We start from the raw sequence: 26637 nt of genomic DNA, 5'->3' as shown, positions 1-26637 counted from the left end.
GGAAATTAATGCACTCTTTTCTGAGCTTAATTTTACTGCTAAAGATGGTGTACAGGGCCTTGAAAAGAAAAACACTGGATGAAACCCACAAGACTAATGTGTTTGGCCTCCAACATCCAGTGCAACACAATTAAAGCAGACAGTGACAAACTGACAAACTGTGTTGATGTGAACAGGGCTGGTTTCAGGGCAGAAAAATAATACAGATGGGAAGGGATTTGTTGTGATTTATTTTGAAAGGCTGTGGATTGACTGAATCTGTGTCCAGCAGATAGAAAAAGAATTCAGAGTGTCATTTATTACAAGTAAAGTAAAATAAAGTAAAATTAAATAAAAATAAAATAAATAATTTAATTAATTCAAATAAACAAATAAACAAAATAAGAAAAAAAAATCAATTGATAAATTAATAAAATAAACCAAATCGAAAGAAAAAAAAATTGAAAAAATTAAAAAAAAAAAAATCAATAAATAAATAAAATAAAACAAATTAAAATAAAGTAAATGAATTAAATAATACAAATAAACAATAAATAAAATAAAGCTAAACTAAAATAAATTATTAAAAAAATAAAATAAAAAAATAGTATAAATTCAAATCAACAAATAAATAAAAGAAAAACTATTAAATTAAAATAAATAAATTAATTAATTAAAAAACATTAAACAATAAAATAACATTAAATGAATTAATCAACAAATAAATAAAATTAAATAAAAAATACAAATAAATTAATAATTAAAATAAACAAATAAAAACAATAAATTAATTTAATTAAAATGAACAAATAAAACTAAATTAAATTAACTAACTAAAATCAACAAATAAATAAAATTTATTTATAAAAATAAACAAATAAACAATAAAACAAAACAAAATTTAAATACATTTTTCATTCATTCATTCATTTTCTTAGCCCTTTTATTAATCTAGGGTCGCGACAGCGGTCGCCAACATATTCAGCATATGTTGCACACAGCGGATGCCCTTCCAGCTGCAACCCATCTCTGGGAAACATCCACACACTCATACACTACAGACAATTTAGCCTACCCAATTCCCCAGCGGAAAACGCGGGGAGAACATGCAAATTCCACAAAGACACGCCAACTGACCCAGCCAATGCTCGATCCATCGACCTTCTTGCTGTGAGGCAACAGCACTGCGTCACCGTGTTTCTTAAAATAAATTAATTAATTAAAATAAATAAATAACTTCAAATTAATTAATTACAAATCAAAAAATAAATAAAATAATAAAAATAAAAACAAAAAGTTAAATTTAAAATAAATTAAATGAAATCAACAAATAAATAACATTAATAAACTAAATTCAACAAATAAATCAAATAAAACACAGAATAAAAACAAATTAATGTAAACAAATGCATAAAATTCATTTTAATTTAATTTTAAATAAATTTAATTTAATAAAAAAAGCAAATGCATTACACACTATCTTTGAGTAAGTAAACCAAATGATAAAAAAACTAATTTTAATAAATAAGGCCAGTTATCTTAATAGAAAACGGAATAAAATACTACAATTAATTATAAAGAAATAAATATTGATACAGACAATATACTTTTACAAATTTGATAAGGAAATAATTGACTGTAAATATCAGAAAAATTAATCATTTTCTCTCCATTAAATTCATGCTTTTATGAATCTGCATAATTCATACATCATACATCCAAATCCAGCTAGAGCTATCCGGGATACTCTTAAATATTTCACTTAACTCTTTGTACACAGAGCGAAAAAAGAGAGAGAAAGCGAGAGAGACAGAGGGAGAAAAAAAAGCTACTGCTACTGTAATTGTAGTACAGTACAATTTAACTACACACACTAAATACACTGTTGTGCAGGTGACAACTAATTAGCTTTGATCGTCTGACAGCTGACATTCAGTGTTTCGGCCCCAGTTCGATTAGCGCTCGCGGTGTGCCTGCTAAATCGGCCCTCGGAGATCAATAAAGCACATCTCGCTGTAAAGTGAGTCCCGCTCCGCCTCCATAAATAACAGCTAGTATCAAATAGATGGCTCTGTAGGTAAAATTGGAAACAAACCAACAACTTGTAAACATCTGCTGATCCAGGGGCTGAGCTCAAACTTGAAATAGAGTGTGAGACCTTACGTGACCCCTAATGAAAGCATTTAAAATGAGGATTTTTTTTCCTCTACAATATCTTACTAACACACACACACACACACACACACACACACACACACACACACACACACACACACACACACACACACACACACACACACACACACACACACAGTGAGGCTGGAGATTGAAGAAGGACCAATTCACAGACCATTAACTTATCAGGGAACTCGAGGGAGGAAAACTCCTATTAGGATCCAATTAGAGCACAGAATGAGAATCTAAAAAAGCCAGCGTGTGTTTGAAAGAGAGAGAGAGAGAGCAAAAGAGATGAGTGAGCTAAAGCTGTTTTACCAGGGACAGGAAGGAAATGTTGACTTTAATCTGTTCACCTCTAAAGCAGTCACACAGATAAAACATCAAATGAAACACACACCATCTGTGCAAGTGACCGGAACTAAAGCATCATCAGCACATTACAGAGGAAGTGATTATGGATACCAGTCTGAATGAAACCCCTTAGTAAAGGACATCTATGTACAGAATGTATGTGATTCCCAGCATTTCCTCCCTTTGGTTTGTGAGTGTTGAGTACAATTAAAAGCATTGATTTTGGTGGTATGCTTATGCTTTTAAGCAAAACAAACGTGAACTCAAGATCAACTACACTGACTTAAAGGGTTAGTTCACCCAAAAACGGTTATGATTTTATTAGTATTCACAAGGGCTGCAACTAGCACTTATTTTAATAATTGATTAATCTACCACCATAGTCAATCCATTAATTGAATACGAATTTTCTGTTTTTTTTTTCTTCTGAAGATCTTGTGACTTAATCACAACAGTAAATGTGTAAAAACCCTGGATATATATATATATATATATATATATATATATATATATATATATATATATATATATATATATATATATATATATATATATATATATATATATATATATATATATATATATATTACTTCCTGCAGTACGTTTCTGCAGACAGTATCAAGAACAAGCAGGTATGATCTGTTTTGCTGGATCTAAATGTAATGTTTTTATTAGCTTTTAGGGCTAAAACATTAGCAATTATCTTACACTTTCTGAAGTACATTTCTGCATAAACTTCCAGACAGCTAGCCAATTAGCCAGTCATCATTAATAATAAAAATGCATTGATGCAAAGCAATAAAACAAGCAGCCATTGTCTGCTTAGCTGTTTATGCAAAGTGATTGTTGTTAATGTATTGGGTGGGCATGCTAACAGTTACTTTAATTTCAGCACATTATTACTTGAGGTTGAAATAGCATCACAAATAATGCTAAGGTCAATGCTAATGCAAGAGAAAATGTGTCTGAAAAACCAGATGACATTTATTAGCATGTCCAAGTTCCCATTTACTCCTCACATCCAGAGCGAGAGTTAGCAGCAGACGCTTCTTCTGAGTGATTTGATATGAAACATTTAACAGACCGGCTCTTCACCAGCCAATCAATACGACACAAGAGCCCTCATACCAAAACACAATTGCATCTGATAAATGAGTTTGCCCGTGGCGTGCGTTTCTCCTAACGATCCACTGCAAACGACCACAGTTGTGAAGCTGCGTGCCTCACATTAACAAGAGCAATCGAAGTCTGGGAAAGATGGGAAGGATCTTCTGCTAGCATTAGTCATTCATAAACGCACTTCCAAGGAGATATCGACAACAAACCATTAGATAAAATTATCCAGTATGTACAATGGTAAAAAATAGTGATATCAGTAAGATGCCACTGTTCAAAGATTTAGGGTTGGAATCATTTTAAATTCATTAATTAATTCATTCATTCATTCATTTTCTGACAGCTTAGTCCTTTATTTATCAGAGGTTGATACAGCAGAATGAACCACGAAATGTCCCAGCATTTGTTTAACACAGTGGATGTTAAACAGCTGCAACCCAGTACTGGGAAACACCCACACTCTCTCAAATTCACACACACACACTCATACACTATGACCAGTTTCATTCATTCATTCATTCATTCTTTTCAGCTTAATCCCTTTATGAATCAGACGACGCCACTACGCAATGAAACGCCAACTTATCCAGGATATGTTTTATGCAGCGGATGCCTCTCCAGCTGCAACCCATCACTGGTACACCCATACGCCACAACGGAATGAACCACCAACCTATCCACTCACAACTATCGAACCACCACCCATACACTCTCACATTAGCACACACACACACACACACACACACACACACACACTCATACATTCATTCATTTTCTTGTCGGCTTAGTCCCTTTATTAATCCGGGGTCGCCACAGCGGAATGAACCGCCAACTTATCCAGCAAGTTTTTACGCAGCGGATGCCCTTCCAGCCGCAACCCATCCATGGGAAACATCCACACACTACGGACACTACTATTTAGCTTACCCAATTAACCTGTACCGCATGTCTTTGGAAACCGGAGCACCCGGAGGAAACCCACAAAAAGGCAGGGAGAACATGCAAACTCCACACAGAAACGCCAACTGAGCAGAGGTTCAAACCAGCGACCTTCTTGGTGTGAGGCGACAGCACTACCTACTGCGCCACTGCCTCGCCCCACTCTCATACACTATGGCCAATTTCATTTATTCCTTCATTTTCTTCTCAGCTAAATCCCTTTATTAATCAGGGGTCGCCACTGCGGAATGAACTGCCAACTTATCCAGCATTTGTTTTACGCAGCATTTGCCCTTCCAGCTGCAATCCATCATTGGGAAACACCCATGTGCCACAGCGGAATGAACCACCAACCTATCCAGCATATGTTTAATGGCGGATGCCCTTCCAGCTGCAACCCATCACTGGGAGGCAACCATACACTCTCATTCACACTCATACACTATGGACAATTTAGCTTATCCAATTCACCTGTACCACATGTCTTTAGGCAGTGGGGGAAACCGGAGCACCCGGAGGAAACCCACGCGAACACAGGGAGAACATGCAGTCTCCACACAGAAATGTCAACTGAACGAGAGGGTGCTCGCTGCAGAGCCATTTGAGGAGAGCTGAGCTCCAGCGAGGGGGAGCATGAGCTGTCGCTCCTCCTCCTGTAAGCTGTTTTAATGCGTACACCAACCCCACCCCTAACCCTACCCCCAGTGACATCACTCGTAGAAGAAGTGCAAAAAAGGTGGAGCTCAAGCTTAAGCTCCACTTGAACTGAACCAGCCGGGACTCAAACCAGTGATCTTTTTGCTGTGAGGCGACAGTGCTAACCACTGAGCCACCATGCTGCACTATTTACACATTATGCAAACTTAGATTTAAAAATAACTGCATTCTATTATTATGCATGCTAAGATTTCAGTTATTTCTGTGATGGAGAGGCTGAATGTTCAGCAGCTATAATATTCAGTGTCAGCTGATTCGTCAATAATCACTTCATCCGGGGTTTTCACACACTGTCTCATTGGTGTTAATGAGGAATCTAAGAAATTACATGATCAAATATTAGAGAATTTGAGGAGGGAAGTGCTGTGAGATACTGATATAATTAAACAGCACATGATGACTGCAAATAATATACAAGTTCCATTTGCCTAGAAATCAGTGCTTCATCATTTATTCATTTTCTTTTTGGCTTAGTCCCTTTAGTCGTCAGGGGTCGCCACAGCTGCAGGTGATTTAAACCGCTGGTTTGTCTGACCAGAGAAGAACTGCCCAATGTAAAGCTGCAATTGACGCAGTAGCATTGTGTAAAAGCACGATATGATGCAGCATGTTTAATCCTTGCGCTCTTACAGTAAAATATTTGCTAAATATATTTATTAAATATTATCTTTACTTAATATTCAAGTTATTTTTGTCATTAAAGAAACAAAGAAGATAGTTCTGACAAATTGAATGTATTTTTGGCCATAACTAAAAATATACCCTTGTAACGTAAAACTGGTTTTGTAGTCCAGAGCCACAAATTCCTTCTATAATTTATTTGAAAAGGTTGTCAATGTAAAAAATAAATAAATAAAATACTGTTGCCTACTGTTACAACATCCAGCAGCCAACCACAAACACACACCTGTTCACCAAACAGCTAATAAATCTCAGCTCAGAAAAAAAAAAACAGCATTTCAGACATAATCAAATCCTATCAGAGCACGTCGAAGTATTTTTGGCTTTATTAATGTCGCTTGCATCAGATGTGAGGAAGTCTGGATATTATTTGATAGGATCTTGGAAGATGTGACCCATTCTAGATAGATGCACCGTTAAATAAAACCCAGACAGAAATCCCACCCACACTCTGTTCCTGTCACACACACACAGAGAGACACAGAGAGAGGCAGAGAGAGAGAGAGTTATCAGGAACATGATGGATTACAGCACGTTTTAGAAATGAAGCCCGCACAGAGTCTCTCACACACACACACACACACACACACACAATGGCGTTGAGTATCACTGAGCTGTACAACGCTGTGGGCAAAGACACAGGACTGATGATCTGCTGTGTAAAAGCAAACACAGGATTATCACTGTAGCATTTTCCTGTCAGCCACAGGATCACAGCGTTTATCTCACTGTGATTATTTCCTAAAGATTCCACTAATGCACCCATGGGGATTTAAATGCTATTTCTGTCACATATCTGTGTTGTTTAGCACTATAGGCTTATGACGATGTTGTATTTTCTTGTTGCAATTAATTGCTGAAGCTTTTATCGGGGTTTAATCATGATGTTGACCTAAGCTGCAAAAAAAGATAACTTAAACGGGGGTTGCAAAGAAAATGCTTATTGTATTTACACATGTTTAGAGTAAACAAATGTTTCAACCGAATTAAGCATTTTAAAGTACAGTAGGTAACTCGTTACTATAAACTATAAACTAACAGTTTCATTCCATTCATCTTAATTTGTATAGCGCTTTAGGCTTTAACTCTTGTTTTATGTTCAAAATGTATATGAACATAAACCTCACCACAAATCAGATTGTGAACCTTTACATTACTAGTTATTTAATAGTTCTTACATTAAAAAGTAATAAAATTACTTAAAATATATATATATATTTATCAACTATTCCTATTTTTTACTAACCTACCTTCTCAAAATAAACAAATAATTAAATAAACCTGCACTTTAAAACCGGGTACTTGTTTTGAATAAATGAATAAATAAATAAGAACTTTTAAAAAAGAAGTATTTATTTTAATATGTAAATAGATATATGATGATGATATATGATAAATAGATAAATAAATAAATAAAAATAAATCGGCACTTTGAAAAGTAGAGTGATTTGAATAAATAAATAAATCAGTACTTTTTAGAAACAAAGTACTTAATTTAAATAAGTAAATAAATAAATAAATAAATAAATAAAATTAATTAATTAATTAATAAAATCAGCACTTTTAAATGTAAAGTACTTTAAAAAAGGTAAATAAATAAACCAGCACTTTAAAAAAACAGAGTACTTAATTTAAATAAATAAATAAATAAACAAACAAACGAAAATAATAAATCAGCACTTTTAAATGCAGAGTACTTTAAAAAGGTAAATAAATAAATCAGCACTTTAAAAAAAACAGAGTACTTAATTTAAATAAATAAATAAATAAATAAAACTGGCCCTTTTAAAAGCAGAGTACATTAAATAAATAAATCAGCACTTTTTTTAAAAACAGAGTACTTAATTTAAATAAATCAACGCTTTTATAAACAGAGTATTGATTTTAAACGTGTAAATAAAAATAATAAATAATAAATCTGCACTTTCAAACAGAGTCCTTCTTTTAAATAAATAGATAAATATCAAACAGCAACTTTTAAAGCAGAGTACTTACTTTTAAATAAATAAATCATCCCTTTTTAAAAACAGAGTCTTTGTTTTAAAAAATAAATAAATAAATAAATAAATAAAATATTAAACAGCACTTTTTTAAAGAAGTACTTATTTTTAAATAAATAAATTAATCAATAAATAAATAAATCAGGACTTTTTAAAAACAGAGTACCTATTTTACATAAATAGTGAATGAATGAATGAATGAATGAATATCACTGTTTAGAGCTGAGTACTTCCTTTTAAATAAATTAATAAATAAATCCAATACTCAAAATCATAGCATTGCAGCTTTCAGTTTCCAGCAAAATGTACATTAAGCATGAACTGGTATGATAATAATATTTCATGTCACTAACATGATTGACAGTTACCATTCAGAATGTCATAGCAGAGAGGAAGAGTTTCAGTTCAGTCTCCTCTGTGTGTCAAAAAGCCTTCAGTTTCTGCTGCTTCAGCTCAATGAAGAACAGGCACATACCACTGACAGCAGGCCTGTTAAACAGACTGGTAACACTGAGATGACATTCAGACCGTCAGCTTTTGCCGAGAGGAATCTGGATTTGTGATGCACAGTCTGCATCTGTCTGGCCCAAGAAAATCAAGAGCAGAATCACTTGAGTGGGGCTGACTGGACAGATTTACACATGCACACACACTCATCGGCAGTCATATATGAGTCTAAATGAGGGATCTGAGAAAATAAACTACAAAAACATTAAATAAAATCATTAATAAATAATTAATAATTCCAAAATGATTAATAAAATATAATACAAGAGAGAATGCTGTCAGATGTATTAAAATTTTAATTAAAAAAAAAAAATCATCTCAGGGATTGTTTTTACATATATATATTATTTATAATATATTTAAATATTAAATATTTAATATTTTATGTATATGTTAAGATTATCAGCTTGAGTGTCCACAAGGCTCTCACAAGAGCCTTTCAGCCATTGGTAGACTCCATCAACCATTCACCTGGACTACAACTCCCATCATTTATTGTGCTGATTACACACTACAGTTATTACCAATCTAATCACTGATCACACTGATACAGCTGCAGAATATTACACACACACAAACACAATTTAAGCACCACCCTCACATACATTTATGGGTGTGTATTGTATTTCTCTTGGGACTTTTCTAGTGTTTCTTGCTTTTTTTGTTGTTTGATTCTCAGACAGTTTTTTGTTTGTTTGTTTGTATGTTTATGATTGCTTGCCGCCTGCCTGCTCTTATTGGATTACTCCTGTGGATTATCCCGTATGGTACTGTTTTACTCTTATTTTGACCCCTGCCTGTTGACCATTCTTTATAATAAATGGAACTCCATCTCCGTTGACACGCATCATCACAACTTTAGTAAATCAGTATTACACCAAAAAGTGTATATCAGTTGGATGCTTCATTATTCATCATGAGTTACTTTCTAGTTATATATTTAAATAAAATGTACTAAAAATACATGAACAACCTATTTATTAAAATGTTTATTTATTAATATTTCAGGTAAACCAAAACCATGAAACTAAAAATCTATTTATTAAGTGAACTGCAATAAAAGTTCCACGGGAAAAAAAACAGAAAGCAAAACAAAAATACTATAAAAGACATGTAAAGGTAATGTTAATTATTTAATTTAACTTAAAACTAATATAAAAATAGGCAGAACGGTGGAGCATTGGGTAGGGTTGCTGGTTTGAGCACCAGTTGGGTCAGTTGGCATTTCTGTGTGGAGTTTGCATGTTCTGCTCATGTTCTAGTGGGTTCCCTCAGGGTGCTCCGTTTTCCCCCACAAGTCCAAAAACATATGGTACAGGTGAATTGGGTAAGCGGAACTGTAGTAGTGTATGTGTGTGAATGAGGGTGTATGGATGTTTCCCAGAGATGGGTTGCAGCTGGAAGGGCGTCCACTACATAAAAACATATGCTGGATAAGTTGGCTCATTCCGCTGTGTCAACCCCAGATTAATAAAGGGACTAAGCCGAAAAGAAAATGAATTAATGAATGAAATAATAAAGGAAGGATGATAATCATTCTATTAACCATTGTTTGAACAGATTATTAACAGGCCTAATGTTAACATGATCATCATTTCATTATCACACACAGTGTGTTTTCCTCCTGCTTTCTTTTGTGTATAGTTATTTTTGTTAATGTCCATTTATTCATTGATGTGCAGCCTATTATTTAAAAAGAAAAGAAAAGAAAAAGACAGCTGTGAAACACAACCTGCTTTGTATTTTTGTAGGAAACACAGTTAGATTTTTTTTATGGTGAGAGGTGTGTGAGTTATTGCCGTCAGTCACTGAATGTGTCAGGAATATTGAAAACAAAACTAACTTAACCCTGCTCCTTTAGCGCCCCTCACACAGCTTTATCCACATTGACATTTTTGCCCTTCAGTTTTTAGGTTTTGGAAAGGAAAAAGAAAAAATCCAACACCCTGTCTAAACTTTTAGGATACCGGTATCAGATTTGCACAATCCATATGCACAACGCTTTGGTTTGTTTCCTTCGCTCAAAAGCTTGACAGACCTCCTGTGTGTAGCTATGGTTGCTAAGCCACGATTGGTGTGTGGCAGCTTTCAGGTGTGGCTTAGCGAAGGGTCAATTCTATTTGAATAAACAGCACTGTGTAATCTAGTGTACTGATTGCACTTTGGTTATAACATAGTACAGAATGATCACACTGTCTTGATTTAACAACAAGCTATTTTAAGAGAAGAGTTTTTTTTATCTAATTGTTTTAAATGAGATTGATCTCTGAATCCTGACTGTAGTGTGTGAGTAGAGGAGGTCTGCGCCCTGTGGAAGAGTCTTCAGGGACACTGACATGGATCTAAATCACAGTCTAATGCTCTCCGCTGTCAGGTCACTGCCACCACACGGCTGAACACCAGCGCCCTACATCTGTACGCTAACCTGCTTTCAAGTGTGCACTTCCATTCGCTTCTCATACCTGTTGGCCCACTTACTGAATGACGCATTGGCATGAATACATTTAGGAAATTACAATGCAGTGGTTGTGTCTGAGAATCAGACTTAAACTGTGCAATTTAATTAATAAAACAATAAAAAATAATAATATTGAGTTGAGGCCAACATTTTGATTATGTGATGTTATTTAAAAGTGAATTTAGTATTATGTAGTGCTTCCTAAATTTTTAAAGTTTATTTAAAGTATATTTAAAATTGTTTTTTTAAATAATCAGATGAATGTCTGTAAAAAAAAATGATTATTAAAAAGACTAGCAATAAAGCTAGCAACATGCTAAAACATGTCAGTATGTTAAAACATTTGTTTAGAGGATTACTACAACATGTAAACAAGTGAAAACCTCAAGTAACCAGCTAGAACATTGTAAACAAGCGGTTAACATGTTTACCATGCTTGAAATATGTTAGCAGCACATTAAAACCTGGTAATAACATGCTAAAACATTTTATAAAGTCCTAAAATGAAAACAATATATCAAGACATGCTAAAAAAGCATGTTAAAACATGGTAGCAACTTGCCGTAATGCGTTTAAAGTTTAAAATGCAATATGATAAATTATGGCAACACATTGCAAACACGTTTTAGCAAGATGCTAAAACATGGTAACATGCCAAAACAAACATGGAAGAAAAACTTGAACATACAAGAATGAAAACATGTTGGCAATTAGCAATGTGTCTAATTATGGTAGTAACGTATTAAAGCATAAACATGCAATAATGTTAAAAAGTGACCACAACTTAAAATGATAGAAACTTTTCCAATCATTCTTTAACTCATGTTATAAGCTAGCAGCATGCTAAATTATGTTAACAATTTACTGGAACATGTTAACAATGTGTTAAAACATTGTACCAACGTACCAAAGCAAAAACATGCAAGAATGTAAAAAATATTAGCAACTTAAAACTATTCTAATCATCATTAAAAAAATATGTTAAAAAGCTAGCAACATGCTAAATTATGTTAAACATATAAGAATGTTAGCATCTTGACTGTCTTGGATGTTTTAATTGATAAAGACTACAATTGTCATTGGCTGGTGAGCAAATCATACTAAATTGTACAAACCTGATCAAACAAATTCATCTGAATTAGCCAGTAAATGAAAAACTTATGAATTGCTGTTGGATAGCACTGACTAAAACTTTAAGGAAAATTGGCTAAAACTTTCATAGCAAAAAAAACTATTTTGACTTATAAATGTGTAGGTTTTAAAAATAACCAAGATTACCTTTTAATCTGTTTAAATGTTTGTTGTGTGTTGTTCAATTAGCATGTTTTTAGCATGTTTAGCATCGATTATCATGTTTTGGTAGCAAAAATTATGAATCAAAATTAAAAATTAAGACTTGAATTAAGACAGAAAAACTGAACAAGAGTAATCCCTGTCCTTGACCTGCTCTACAGATGAGCTTTTGTTAATCCGTTCCCTCTGCTTTTGTTTTAACATTTATTACGGACACAGTCTACTGGAAGAGTCAATCCCCTCTGTGTCTCAGTGTGTTTTGAAAGCATGGGATATTTTGGGTGTGTGTAATTAGGTTTGTGTCAGAACAGTCTGCCCTTTAGTAAACAGTTGCAGAGACACACAGCAAGTATTCATCAAGAACCAATGTAAATATGGTAATGCTGCAAACAACACCCACAAAATAACTGCTTATCTCAGTGTGCATGGTGGAAGTGCGTATAGTTTGAAACCCAATACTTGGTGCTAAACTCAAGAGATGAAGCAGACTAACCACAGTCAGGCATGGACAGTGCTGAATGCAACAGAAAACAACCAAGCTGGTGAAAAAAAGTCATTTAGAAAATTAGATGTAATTTAGCAAAGATAACGAATGATATAAATTATTAACAGTTTTTTTTTTCAATAAATACAGTTTAAGTCAGAATTATTAACATAATATATCTAAATAATAATAATAATAATAATAATAATAATTTAATAATTAATAATTATTATTAATAATATTATTATCATTATTATTATTATTATTATTATTATTATTATTATTATTGTAATAACTATAATAATAATAATAATAATAATAATAATAATAATAATAATAATAATAATTATTATTATTATTATTACTATTATTATTATTATTATTATTATTATTATTATTATTATTATTATTAAAATTATAACAGTAACACAAATAAATATTTATCAAATTTAAATAAATAATAAATATAATAATAAAAATTATATAATATAATAATAATAATAATAATAATAATAATAATAATAATAATAATAATAATAATAATAATAATTAATATAATAAAAATATTTATCTGTTTTTAAACTATATAAGCAGTAATAATATTAATAAATATCCATCTATGGTAAAATATTAATAACAACAATAATGATAATATAATAATAATTATTATTATTAATATTATTATTATTATAATTCTTCTTATTCTCCTCATTTTTAATAAAACTTTAAATAATTATAATAAAACACAAAAAGAAAATGTATCAAATATAAAATAATATTTACAACAACAACAACAACAATAATAATAATAATAATAATAATAATAATTATAATATGTATCAAATGTGAAATTATAACAACAATAGTATATATATATATATATATATATATATATATATTTTTTTTTTTTAAATTATGATATTAACAGTAATAATAATAATACATATCTAAATGTATAATAATATTATTAACAGTAGTAATAATACTAATAATATTAATAAATAATAAATAATAATAATAATAATAATAATAATAATAATAATAATAATAAAAAGAATAATATTAATAATAATAAACAGCAACAATAATAAATATTATTATTACCATTATGATTAAAATGTAAAATAATGATAATAATAGAAATACAAAAGAATGTGTCAAAATGTAAAAAAATAAATAATAGTAATAATAATAATAATAATAATAATAATAATAATAATAATAATAATAATAATAATAATAATAATGATAATAATAATAATTATTATTATTATTATTATTATTATTATTACTAAAAAATATATTTTTTCAAAAGCATTTGAATGTGAGCTTAAGGGATTTAAGTTCAAGCAAAGGATGCTGACTTGTAAATTTGCCTCAAATGAGTCTGCACCAGTTAAATAACTTTGCGCATCTGTAAGGCCTGGAGCAGCTGTCGGTGAATCAGCAGACACTGAAGTAAGGACACACACATAAGAAAAAAAGCACAATTCAGCTGTCCTTCCGTCCTCCGCTCTGTTCTGCACTCTTTCAGCACAACACCCACATCCGTCACCAGCGTCTGATGAATCACACACACACACACACACACACACACACACACACGCATGCACGCATTTGTCTGGAATATCTCAGCACCTCAGGCTGAAGAAGAGCAAGAGCAAACTGTGTAAGTTTTTTCTTCTGTGCATCAGCCTGTCTGTCTGTTTCCTTCTCTCTGTCAGCTCTTCCTCAAGAGAGCAGATCCACAGACGCCCCGAACGCCGGCAGCCAACTTCACTATCAGTGTGTTTGAGCTTGGAAAAAAAACACTGAGCTTTTATGGCAAGAAAAGCATTGCGATGAGCAAAGGGTCGACCGAGTCACATCTGACACCCACAGCAAGAAGAAAAACCCAAATCATTAGTAGAGAATTATTTTAATGAGATTACAGTTGAAGTCAAAATTATTAGCCCTCCTGTGAATTTTTTTTTTCTTTTTTAAATATTTTCCAAATGATGTTTAACAGAGCAATTTTCACAGTATTTCCTTTTGTTTAATTTCGGCTGGAATAAAAGCAGTCAACATTAAACTATTTTAGAGTCAAATTGAATAGCTAAAGCAATATCTTTTTTAGATTGTCAACAGACAAACCACTGTTATACAATGACTTTCCTACACTGTAAACCTTCTTGTTGTCATTACTAAAGATATTAAGTTAATATAACTTGACATTACTAAAAATGGCAAGTTTTGGCATCAAAGCTTAAACGGGTGTGTTTAACTTACTTATTAGGCAGCAGTTCTTTCACCTCGTCAGTCCCCGTCACTACCGGTGTGCCCCAGGGTTCAGTTTTGGGTCCCCTGCTATTTATAATGTTCTTCCACTTGGTTATATTTTCCGCAAACACCAAATTCATTTTCATTGCTACGCAGATGACACCCAGCTCTTACTAATTGCTTTGTAGACATCAAATCCTGTTTCACCACAAACTTCCTGAAATTAAACGACAATAAAACTGAACTTCTCCTTATAGGTACACAATCCACTCTAAATAAATCACATAGCTTTTCCATTACCATAGATGATTCCGTCATTACCCCCTCTCTTCAGGTTAAGAGTCTGGGGGTCATCTTCGACAACACCCTTTCATTCACTGCACATGTTAATAATGTCACCTAGTCCGCCTAATTCCACCATTGAAATATAAAACGTTTAAGTCCCTCCCTCACACCTCAGTCAGCTGCCATTCTTGTTCATAGTTTAGTCACCTTCAGTTTAGATTACTGTAATTCCCTTCTGTTTGGCCTCTCTAAAAAAAACTCTTCATAAATTACAACTGGTACAAAACGCTGCAGCCCGCATTATAACAAAAACCCTCTCTATCTGACACATCACACCCATTCTACAACAGCTTGACTGGCTTCCCATCTTTTTCAGAATAAATTATAAAATACTTCTTCTCACTTTTAAAGCCATCCACAATCTCGCTCCTCCATACCTTGCTAACCTTGTTCATATCGCCACACCTTCTCGAATACTCAGGTCTTCTTCCATTCACTGTTCCCTCTGTCCGCCTTGTCACCATGGGGAGCAGATCTTTCAGCCACTCTGCTTCTTAGCTTTGGAATTCACTCCCTCCTAATCTCCGTAATTTAGACTCTCTTTCTCAATTAAAATCCGAACTCAAAAAACATCTGTTTAGAACAGCTTATTCACTTTAACCTGACTGCATTTTTAAAGTTTGTATTGTTGTCTATTGACTTTTATTGTGTTTTTATTTGAATTGATTGTTCTAACTGTCCTGTACGGTGACCTTGAGTGTCAAAGAGTCTAGAATGACCAAGAGGCGACACTCAATAGAACGTTTCATTGCAACAGCAGCGCCCAGCAACAGCCCTGGATTCCGCCATTTTGGAGTGAAAATGATCGGCCATCTATTGGATCTCATTACTGTTGTGATAGCAAGCAGCTGCTTTGTTTTTTAATTATTAATTTAAAAAGCACATTAAAGCTGAGATACAACCTGAAAAACAACAATTCAACACTTATTATCACAATCACAAGCACTTTTAATAGTTTATTTTACAGACTTATTCACTTTATTCTCCGCTGCCATTTGAATCATTTTGTCTCGCGACTTCCGGTCACATTCACTTCCATTCATTTTTTGACGTTAAAAACTGCCCGTTACGCTGCTTGACGTTGCAATTTGATATTTTCTTATTATATTATTCTACCTGGTCTGTGTAGTCATGCAAACATTTGTTTGTAGAGCAAGTAGTTTGACCATTTTCTGCCGTTTATTATTCCTAGTCATTTCTCCCATAGGCGACTGAATCGGAAGTTCAAAGACAATCGCGAATACAGGTGCACAAGGTCAATAATATGCTGTTGTTCTATTGGAGTTTTCATTCCAAAATGGCCGCCGAGCCATCTAGTGGCTGTTTCCCAAGTTACACTAGAGTGTCGCCTCTTGGTCATTCTAAGCTCTTAGGTGTCATAAAAGGTGCCTTTACATAAAATGCATTATTATTATTATTATTATTTAAAAAATGTATTAATTTTAAGTTCTTTGAACTTAACATTTTAATTTCTTTAAACAATTCACCATGTCTCTGTTTAAAATGATTGGTTGTGGTTGAAATTCTGCCTTGATGACGGCGCTGATTGGTCGATACACTGGAAAACCCAACAGTCAACTTTATCAAATGAAATGAGTGTAGTCAACTCAAAATTTGCTGAAAGTTAATTTCTACTCATTTGAAAAGAGTTTTGAACTCAGTGTTGAAGGTAATGAGTAAACTAAATACCTTATTACGTCAAGTTTACAGTACTCGTATAGATTAGTTTAACTCTAATTGTTTGTAAGAATCGGTTTCCTCAAACGGTTTGAGTTGCATTAACTTGTTGGGTTTTACAGTACTCAGTTGGTTTGAGTTCTCTTTATGTAGGTTTTACTGTGCTCAAATTGCTTTGTTTACTTAAATGGATTAAGCTCACAGAACTCAATAGGATTAGTTTTCAAACTTAGTATAAAAAGTTAAATTAGTATATACTGTATTTAAATACTTGTATACATTTTTTCTTGATTGAGCGTTGGGCTAACAAGCCACCTCTTAAAAATTAGATATTAAGAAACACCAACAGGGTGCAGCTAAATATCAACTTCAATCATATCGACTTGGCATTACTCAAAGGGATTGAGGGGAATCACTTTCCTCAAATCATTTGAGTTAACTCAACTTATTAGGGTTTACAGTGTAATTGCCGAAGCTTGCCTAATTAACCTAATTAAGCCTTTAATTGTCACTTTAAGCTGACTAGTACATTGAAAAATAGCTTGCAAAATAGTATCCACTGTCATCATGGCAAATATCAAATATCAGATCAAAAAAAAAAATTATATACATTTCTGTTAAACAAATTGGGGAAAATATATTTTCAGGAGGGCTTAAATTCTGACTTTAACTGTATATATATGACATATTATGAGACAAAAGTTATGGTATAAAAGTAAAAAAAATATATATAAAAAATATAGGAACTAAATGAAGTCTCTTGGGCATACAGGAAGAGGAAGTGCTGAGAATTTTCCTCAAACCAGCTGTCAGCCTATTCTCCAGAGCACAGATGTGCAGTACAGTCACCTCAAACAGACTACAACAAGACAGAATCACGGGTCAAATCACATCAAACACACACAGAGCAAAAAAAGAAAAAAGTGTTTCTTCATTCTCATTTTAGTCCAAATATCTAGAAGTTCATTAAGCTTTTCTCAATACATATTGTATTTAAAAAAAAAAAATAAATCAAATAAGATCAAAGGAATAAAACCTACATATGATACATCAATAGAAAAAGCAAGCTCAAATGACTCTGGTATTAAAGGCCTTCTCTAAAAGAAGTTTCAGTTTCTCCTTGAACATGGATTCTGTGGAGATTATTCTATTACAAATATTATTCCATAATTTGGGGCCAACAAAGGCAAATACCCTGACTCCCTTTCTCTTTAACATTGACCTAGGAACCTTCAACAATTTCTGACTTAATGACTTTAACATCTAGCAGATATGTCTAACAGTCACAAATTCAGATAAATAAGAAGGTGCCAAACCATTTAAAACAGTAAATACAATTTAAGTAATTTTTTACAATTTGAGTTAACAATCAACAATCAGTGAGAAGTCTACAACCAGTGAGAAGTCTAGCAGCTGTGTTTTATTCTACTTGTAGGTGATTTATATAGACCAATACCTACAGGTATTAGCCCTTTTTTCCCCCTTTTTCAAACATTTCCCAAATTATGTTTAACAAAAGCAAGGAATTTTTCACAGTATTTCCTATATTATTTTTTCTTCTGGAGAAATTAATTTTTTTTCTGTGTATGACGCAATTTGTTGCTATTTTCAGATTAACGCAACCCTAATTTTCACATTTTGCTCCACTTTGTGGACTCATGAGTGTGCCGGTCTAAAAAGGATGTGTGTTAAGGCACATTGTTGGCTCATTGCTATTTTGAGGAACTAAAATAGCAACTAAAAGCTGGTCTAATGTCCAGTGCAGCATCTATGCAGGTCCAAATGCATACAGTTTGCTTAAAACACACAGGATGTAACAATACACAAATATCTTTACATATGGAAAAAAAATAAAGCAATGTTACAAAAATTAGTATTTTCTACATGAACATAAAAAACACTGCCTCCATGCCATCTCGGGGGGCTTTTTCTGTTTATTCATGACAATATATATATATATATATATATATATATATATATATATATATATATATATATATATATATATATATATATATATATATATATATAATATATATATATGTGTATAATTAAAATAAAAACAAGTTTAGATTTGTCCACCTGTCAGGTTTTGGTTTTGGAGACATATGCATGATACATATGGGGCATAAAAATAGGATGTGTGTTTGGATAGCCTATAAATCAGTTTTTGACCACACTTCGGTATTATTGTTCATGTCATGTATTTGTTTGCTGGAGATTGGAACTGGATTTAGAAATAGTTTTGAAACCAATCTTTGTGCTTAAAAAAAAAAAATAATAATTAAATATTTAGGACTATATTTACAACATTTACATATTTACAACATGTAAATTTATATATTTACAACATGCTTCCTTATTCATGAAATTAAAGGAGTAAAGAGTAAAAGTTAAGTAAAGAGAAAGTAAAAAGGCTCGTTTTTTTATCCTCGCACTGCAGATGGTCTGTTTAACTGTTTTCTCGCTAGTGAAGCATTCAGTTTTTCCACTTACAAAGTCCACTATGTGAATAGCAAATGAGCCACGGTGCTATATAACTGACTCTTAAAGGGAATGGGAGATGAGACTCTGATTTGTTAATTGCTCGTTATGCTCAAAACACACCCATAGGCCCACACGGAATCTGCGCACGCAGAATTCCGCAGATTTTTCGCAAAATTCTGCAGATTTTTAGCCCATCATTAATTCTGTTTATTTAATTGAGTAAATCTAAGTTTATTCAGTTTTTAAATTAATTACAGCAATATTATTGACTTATGAAAATTTACATCTGATTTATGTACAATGCAGTTTGTAAAGTAATATTTTCTGTCTTTTAGTAGATATATTATATGAGATACTTGCTTTGTTTACCAAATAAAGATAATCTAATTGGATTGGCATTTTAAACATCAAATAAAAGTTTAAAAATATATTATTTTTTATTTCATATATGATTGTTTTAGTCATGATACTCCCAAAATAATTCCGGTTACCAAAAGTCTCAGCAGAAATAGAAAAAAATATCCTCAGATTCCGTCTGGCCCTACCCATAACTAATTAAGAGATAAAGCACAACCTTGTTAGACCATGCGCCGGGGAGCAAACCATATTTTTTCATCCTTAAAGTGGATATGGACACGCCCTTAATGCTTTTGTGCTTTAGACTTTGCACCTAGATCATTACAATAGAGCCCATTATCTTTAGAAATTGGAGACAAAATATACTGGGGGCTAATAAGTCAGGAGGGCTAATAATTCTGACTTCAACTGTACATCAATAGAGAATATAAAATATATTGTTTTCAGGAATAGAAATTTAAAATTAAATGAGTTTTTCCCTGAAACAACCAATAGCGTAAGTAAATCCTGTTTTTGTTTTGGAATAAGACTATTTACTGGCAGATTATTTAGCTTGTTTTAAGGAAAAACTCACTTAATTTTAACAGATTTCTAAAAACTTGTTTAGAAATTGCTTCTTGATATATGAATTTGTAGATATTTTGACTAGAAACAAGACAGAAGCTCTAAGTAAGAAAAGCAAGTTTCGCTTTGTGTGTGGGATAAACTCCATCTCACCAATAGCCTAAGGTTGGCGTGGTGTGTGTGAAAATAACAAGTGCAACCTCTGTATCCTGAGGGTTACATGTGTGTTCATATGCAGGGAGTTGAAGAAATGCTATAGTCTTTATTATCCCAATACAGACATCTCCAGCCCAACATTGAACACCCGGCGGGCGAGAGTCATGCTCATCCAGGCAGACTTAAACACTCTCTGGAAAACTGAAATATTCATTGTATCACCTCAGGAAATATGAATGAGAGGTGAAGGCAAATATAATTTAGCTGTCAGTATGGAGCTGCGCTGGAGGTCTGCAGGTCTAAAGAGGAATTACTGTGGTGTCTAAATGGACGGGCTTAAGGCTTTACCACGTCACAACGCACACCCTTAAGAGCTTTTCTCTCAACACAAGCTGAAATTAGACCTGTACATGTTCTGCATAAAGTAAGATGGGTATAGTATTACATAAGTACATGTACTGGTATGCATCACACAAATAACAGTGATGGAGTTAGGAGCATGTTGCTTTGCATGCAATCTGGCAGGTACAATAAAAAAAAAAAAAAAAAAAACATTTTAGTCTTGCTGCAATGCACTAAAATGAATAAAATTTAAAATAAATGAAAATGGTGTGTTCTATTTGTAGCACAATACTGGATTAAACAGTTTATTTCTAATTGTATCAAATTAATTTGTATTTATTTTTAGTTTTGTATTAAAGGTTTAGGAATGATAATATATAATATATATTTACTGATTTTATGTTTTTGAAATAAGTCTTTGCTCAGCAAGGCAGCAATTTATCTCTGTTTATTTTCTATTTATTATATACAGTACAGACCAAAAGTTTGGACACACCTCATTCAAAGAGTTTTCTTTATTTTTTTATGACTGTGAAAAATGTAGATCCACACAGAAGGCAATAAAACTATGAATTAACACATGTGGAATTATATACAAAACAAAAAAAGTGTGAAAACTTAAAATATGTCATATTCTAGGTTCTTCAACGAAGCCATATTTTGCTTTGATAACTGCTTTGCACACTCTTGGCATTCTTTTGATGAGCTAATTCTCTCAAAATGTGCTACCTACTTGTTGAATGAGAAGGGCAATCTGACAAGGTAGAACAAATTGACAGAACACAGGAAACATATACAGTTGAGGTCAGAATTATTATAATATACAAATATATATTAGAATTGTTATATATATATATATATATATATATATATATATATATATATATATATATATATATATATATATATATATATATATATATATATATATTTGTTTTATGCAGCAGATGCCCTTCCAGCCGCAACCAAGTACTGAGAAACACCCATACACTCACATTTACACACACACACTCTAATAAAATATAGCCAATTTAGTTAATCCAATTCACTAATAGCACATGTTTTTGGACTGTGTGTGTGTGTATTTTATTATTATATATATATATATATATATATATATATATATATATATATATATATATATATAAATAAATTTGATATAATATATTTACCATACATTTATAAAAAAAGGCTGTTTAATATATTTTTGGGATTCCTCAAGGATCCTTAACTTAGCCTAAAATAAATACAAATTTTTTACAAGATGATAAATGTATTTACTGTAACATTTCCATTTTGTAAATCTTTAATACTGACCCTAAACATTTTAACTTTAGTACCTAACAACATATACTGTACATATAATGGAACATATTTTATTGTTTACATTTTGTCAAGGCAAGTCAACTGGAGTAAATAAAGACACAAATAAACATCAATTTAGTTAGCTATAAACCTATCTAAATGATACAATTTATTTTTTTTAAAAAGCATCAAAGGATTAATCGCTGCTTTAAACGGTCTATAGAGTCTATACAATAATCACACAGGAAGTGATGTAATGCCTTTCCCAAGGCCATCCACTGTGGGCGATGCCCACACTGACCCTGAACAGTGTCTCGCCATCACATGGCCATTTGACAAAGCAGTCTGGATCGCGGTCATTGCATTCATGCTGCTGACTCATGTGAGGCCATAATGCGATATTTCACCACAATGTGTGTCTTTGACAGATATCGTACAAGCGCTGGCATGAACGCTGGCACAGAGCAAACGGGAAGCATGAGGACGAGCTCAAGAACTCTGATGAACTCCTGCCAGAATCATCCGTGAGCGTCCAGGAATTCAGACATTCAGTTCTTTACATTCCAACTCGCCTGATGTGATTTGCGAGCAAAAAATATTAATTTAAATACAATTTTAGGCCAGACACTGCAGCTGAATTGGATAAAATATAAATTAACTAAGAGTTATCACCATACTTCCCCAGTTGAATGATTACATCATGAATTCCAAACTTTTTTTTTTGTATTACGTGCTTTACAAAAAAATGCTGTTGAATTATGCAAATGAGAAGCTATTTCCTCAAATATGATTGTAGTCGATTTTAAAAAGTCTTGTTTTGTTTTTGACCTTTTAGTCAAATGTTTTACAGAAGAGATTTTGGGTCTTTTCATATTTCAGAAAGAGACCAAAATCTACTTTTATAGGACAAATGATGTGCATATATTATTATAACAAAATAGCATGTATTGATTTTAAAACTCTGAATTTAAGCTACAAAGAAGCAAGAGTTATCTCCCAGATTACGTTTGTGATCAAGTGACTTTTTCTACTCCTTCTCGCTGTCTTTGTTCAGCATGTGGACTCATTTTGTATCAGCTGCATTGTAGATTAAAAACCATGTGAGGCAGGGCTTTTTCTAACTGTGCGCCTAAATTATGGAATGTATTACTCGCAATTATCAGGAATGCCATTTTTCTAGATTGTTGAAAGAATCCTTAACAAAACATTTAATTTGGGATCATCACTGGTACTTTTATGAAATTTGTAATGCGTTGCTTATTTATTGTTTTTTATTGTTTTATTACTGCGGTGTGACTTCTGTCACTGAGATCCTATGCAAGCTTGTAATTCTCTGCATTTTTATTTGTTATTGTATATCTTGTAGAGCTTTGAGTTTAAGAAAAGTGCATTAATAAATACAAACTACATTTATTTATTATTATTATTATCCTATTATTATTATTATTATTATTGTCATCCATTCATTTTCGTTTCGGCTTAGTCCCTTTATTAATCCAGGGTCGCCACAGCGGAATGAACCGCCAACCTATCCAGCACGTTTTTATGGAGCGGATGCCCTTCCAGCCACATCCCATCTCTGGGAAAATTATTATTAATATTATTATTATTATTATTAGTGGCGCAGTAGGTAGTGCTGTCGCCTCACAGCAAGAAGGTCGCTGGTCCGTAGTGTATGAATGTGAATGAGTGTGTATGGATGTTTCCCTGAGATGGGTTGCAGCTGGAAGAACATCCGCTGCGTAAAACATATGCTGAATAAGTTGGCCTTTTAGAATGACCATAACAACATTTCGGATGTTTTACAATGTGCTCAGCCTGCTGGTTTGTCCATTCACACACATATTTCACATGATCTCTTATAACAAAATCACAAGACTTTGAGCAAGTTATGTTATGTGCATATGTTTTTTATGCGTAGTTTAAAAACTACCTCACATCTTGGCGTTTCTATCATCCGTTTTTTATGCTCATTTCCAAAATGCATATAAAAATAGGTGGATGGAAACAGCTTATGTCGCATCATTTACTTCTTCAAAACTTTGAGATTCTTTCTTCCCTTAAACATAAATTATATTTTTTTTTGTTTAAGAAATCTACAACCATAGTATACTAAGTGCATGGAAATACATTGCTCTTGCCTGCTAGTGAATAAGCAACAGCGCCTTTTACATAGTGCGAAATCTAGTCTAATATTTAGAATAAATTAGTCAACTGGCGCAAAATCAAAAATTAAGACATGAACGAGAGCAGAAGTCAAGTGTTGAGCTGGGCCACATTCAGCCTGAAATGATGCTGGACTGGGCAGCCCACAGCCGGGCATCATGCCAGCCTGTCCTATCAGACAGACACACGCGACAACACACACACTCAGGGACAAATGAACTCTTGTGGACCCTTGCTTACCGAGTACAATCCAATTTAAAGTTTTCAAATTCCTATAACACATTATTCAGACGGTCTTACTGACACCAGCCTGAGCTCTCTTCATAATGTCCTCATGGCTCAGGTCACAACCAGAACCATAATAAGATTTGGGGAAACAAAAATAAATATGAACATTAATGCATTTATATCTACTGTATAAGCATTTAGGTTAGTAATGATACTGCAGTTATAAGGATATAAAGGAGAAATCAAATGTAAAAATATAAAAAAAAAAAAAAAAAAAACAGAAAAAAATGTTTTTGTATTAACTTCCAGGGGTCGGCAAATGCATATGTGTACATTTCTAGGCTGAAAAAAATGCTGAGTTACACACAATTCCTTCATGTTGTCCCAACACAAATCGTTTAAGTTAATTTCATCATTTTTAGAAATTTAAGTGGATTAAACACAATTAAGTTGTCCCAAAAACACCTTAAGAATTGTGTTGTTAAACTTTAAATTAATTTAAACAAGCAGCAAAAGTAATTTGAATGCATGTGGTGACCATAAAGAGCTTAAAATACTGTATTTATACTGTACTGTTATTTTGGTTTTGAGAAGACAAACATACATTTAAAAACTGTAAACCATCTATTTTTGTATATATTTATAATTACAAGAAAACTATGTGTTTGTAAAATTTGTTACACAAGTATGTGCTTTTTCGGTGTCTTCGTTCAACATGACTGGCAAATACAGCTGAATTTCAGCGAATATTTGCCTCACAGACATGAGACAAACTTGCATAAAGCCTGAAATGACCGTTTTTGAAAACAAATGTTCTCTGGTTAAGTAATCCATATGGAGAAAATGCAATGCAGAATTCCCCAGTCAGAGGTCATTATCCTGCTAATGAGTTCTCCAGGCCACCAAAACACCCTTAGACCGCACAGAGTTAATAACAACATATAACCATACCAATTCTCATGATTAACTAGTGGCTTTTTACGAAGCCCACACGGAATCTGCATGCACAGAAATCTGCAGATTTTTAGCGAATCGTTGAGTCTATTTATTTACTTGTGTAAATGTGAGTGAAGTTATATTTATTCCGGTTTTTTTTTTTCATTTTAGTAATATTGAAAAATATGAAAATGTTCATATGACTTAATTATGATACAGTTTGTAAAGTAACTTACTAATTTATTCTGTCTTTTAGTTGATACACAGCAAAATCCTCTGAGTAAACTTTACTCAGTTTAGAGAGTATTTGGTCCCTCTTTAAAAAAGACAGGTTGGTAATAAATCAAGCTGCTGATTGTGGAGTTGCTTATTGTTTGATTTGATCCTCTGCTGGGATTTTGATAGATTCAATGTATTATTTTTCAGCTGATTTCATCTAAGGCAGTGACTAAAGTCAGTTGTAGTTTTGCGTTTCTCTTCTGTTTCTGCTTATTAACAGCAGGTGTTCATCATCAGTGCTCAATCATCACTTAATTAATCCTTTCATTGTCTCATTAACTTGAGTGACTTTAACTCAATTTACAAAGGGATCAAATACTATCTATACAGAGTACATTTTACTCAGAGGATTTTGCTGTGTATGTTAGATGAAAGACTTGCTTTGTTTACCAAATAATCTAATTGGATTTGCTCTGTAAACATTAAATAAAAGTTATAAAGGTTTTATTTTTTCTTTCATATATTGAAGTTTTTACTTGCGATACAAAAATAATTGTGCATAAATCTGTAGATTTTTATTTTTATTTTATTTATTTATTTATTTTTTTTTGCACAGAAATGGTAAATAATGTCTGCAGATTCTCTCTGGCCGTACTAATTATTACCTGCATATTAGTAAGACATTAGATGTTTATTTGAACTTAAAGTACATATGCTGCATGATCCTTTCTTCATCCCTTATACCCAAGTCTAACTATCTGAACTATTAATTAAGCTGCAAATTAGAAGTTTGAGCCTATAGTCAAAACTAATGGTATGCTAAAAAGTCACAAATGTACCTTAAAATGAAGTGGAGTCCACTGTTTTACCTTGATTTTATATTGCTTTCCATC

At 32.6% G+C, this 26637-nt stretch overlaps 1 protein-coding gene and 2 long non-coding RNA genes across 3 annotated transcripts in view; 1 reads left to right on the top strand and 2 right to left on the bottom strand.

Moving 5' to 3' along the window:
• LOC147846482 (uncharacterized) overlaps positions 1–26637 on the top strand; it is a 455407-nt gene that overhangs the window by 205320 nt on the left and 223450 nt on the right. The gene's annotated exons all lie outside the window — the stretch shown is intronic.
• Positions 1–26637, bottom strand: part of gpc1b (glypican 1b) — a gene marked incomplete in the record, with an annotated part of 153224 nt that overhangs the window by 76195 nt on the left and 50392 nt on the right.
• Positions 3918–7162, bottom strand: LOC147846484 (uncharacterized). The gene is made up of 3 exons (XR_015478955.1): positions 5330–7162; positions 4387–5133; positions 3918–4148 (listed from the first exon to the last, which is right to left on the bottom strand). It is a non-coding gene; the product is annotated as an uncharacterized LOC147846484 (long non-coding RNA).

The sequence above is a fragment of the Danio rerio genome, chromosome 2 (assembly GCF_052040795.2).
Source record: "Danio rerio strain M-AB ecotype USA chromosome 2, GRCz13ab, whole genome shotgun sequence".
NCBI lineage: Eukaryota > Metazoa > Chordata > Actinopteri > Cypriniformes > Danionidae > Danio > Danio rerio.
This window is presented reverse-complemented; position numbering and strand designations above follow the sequence as displayed.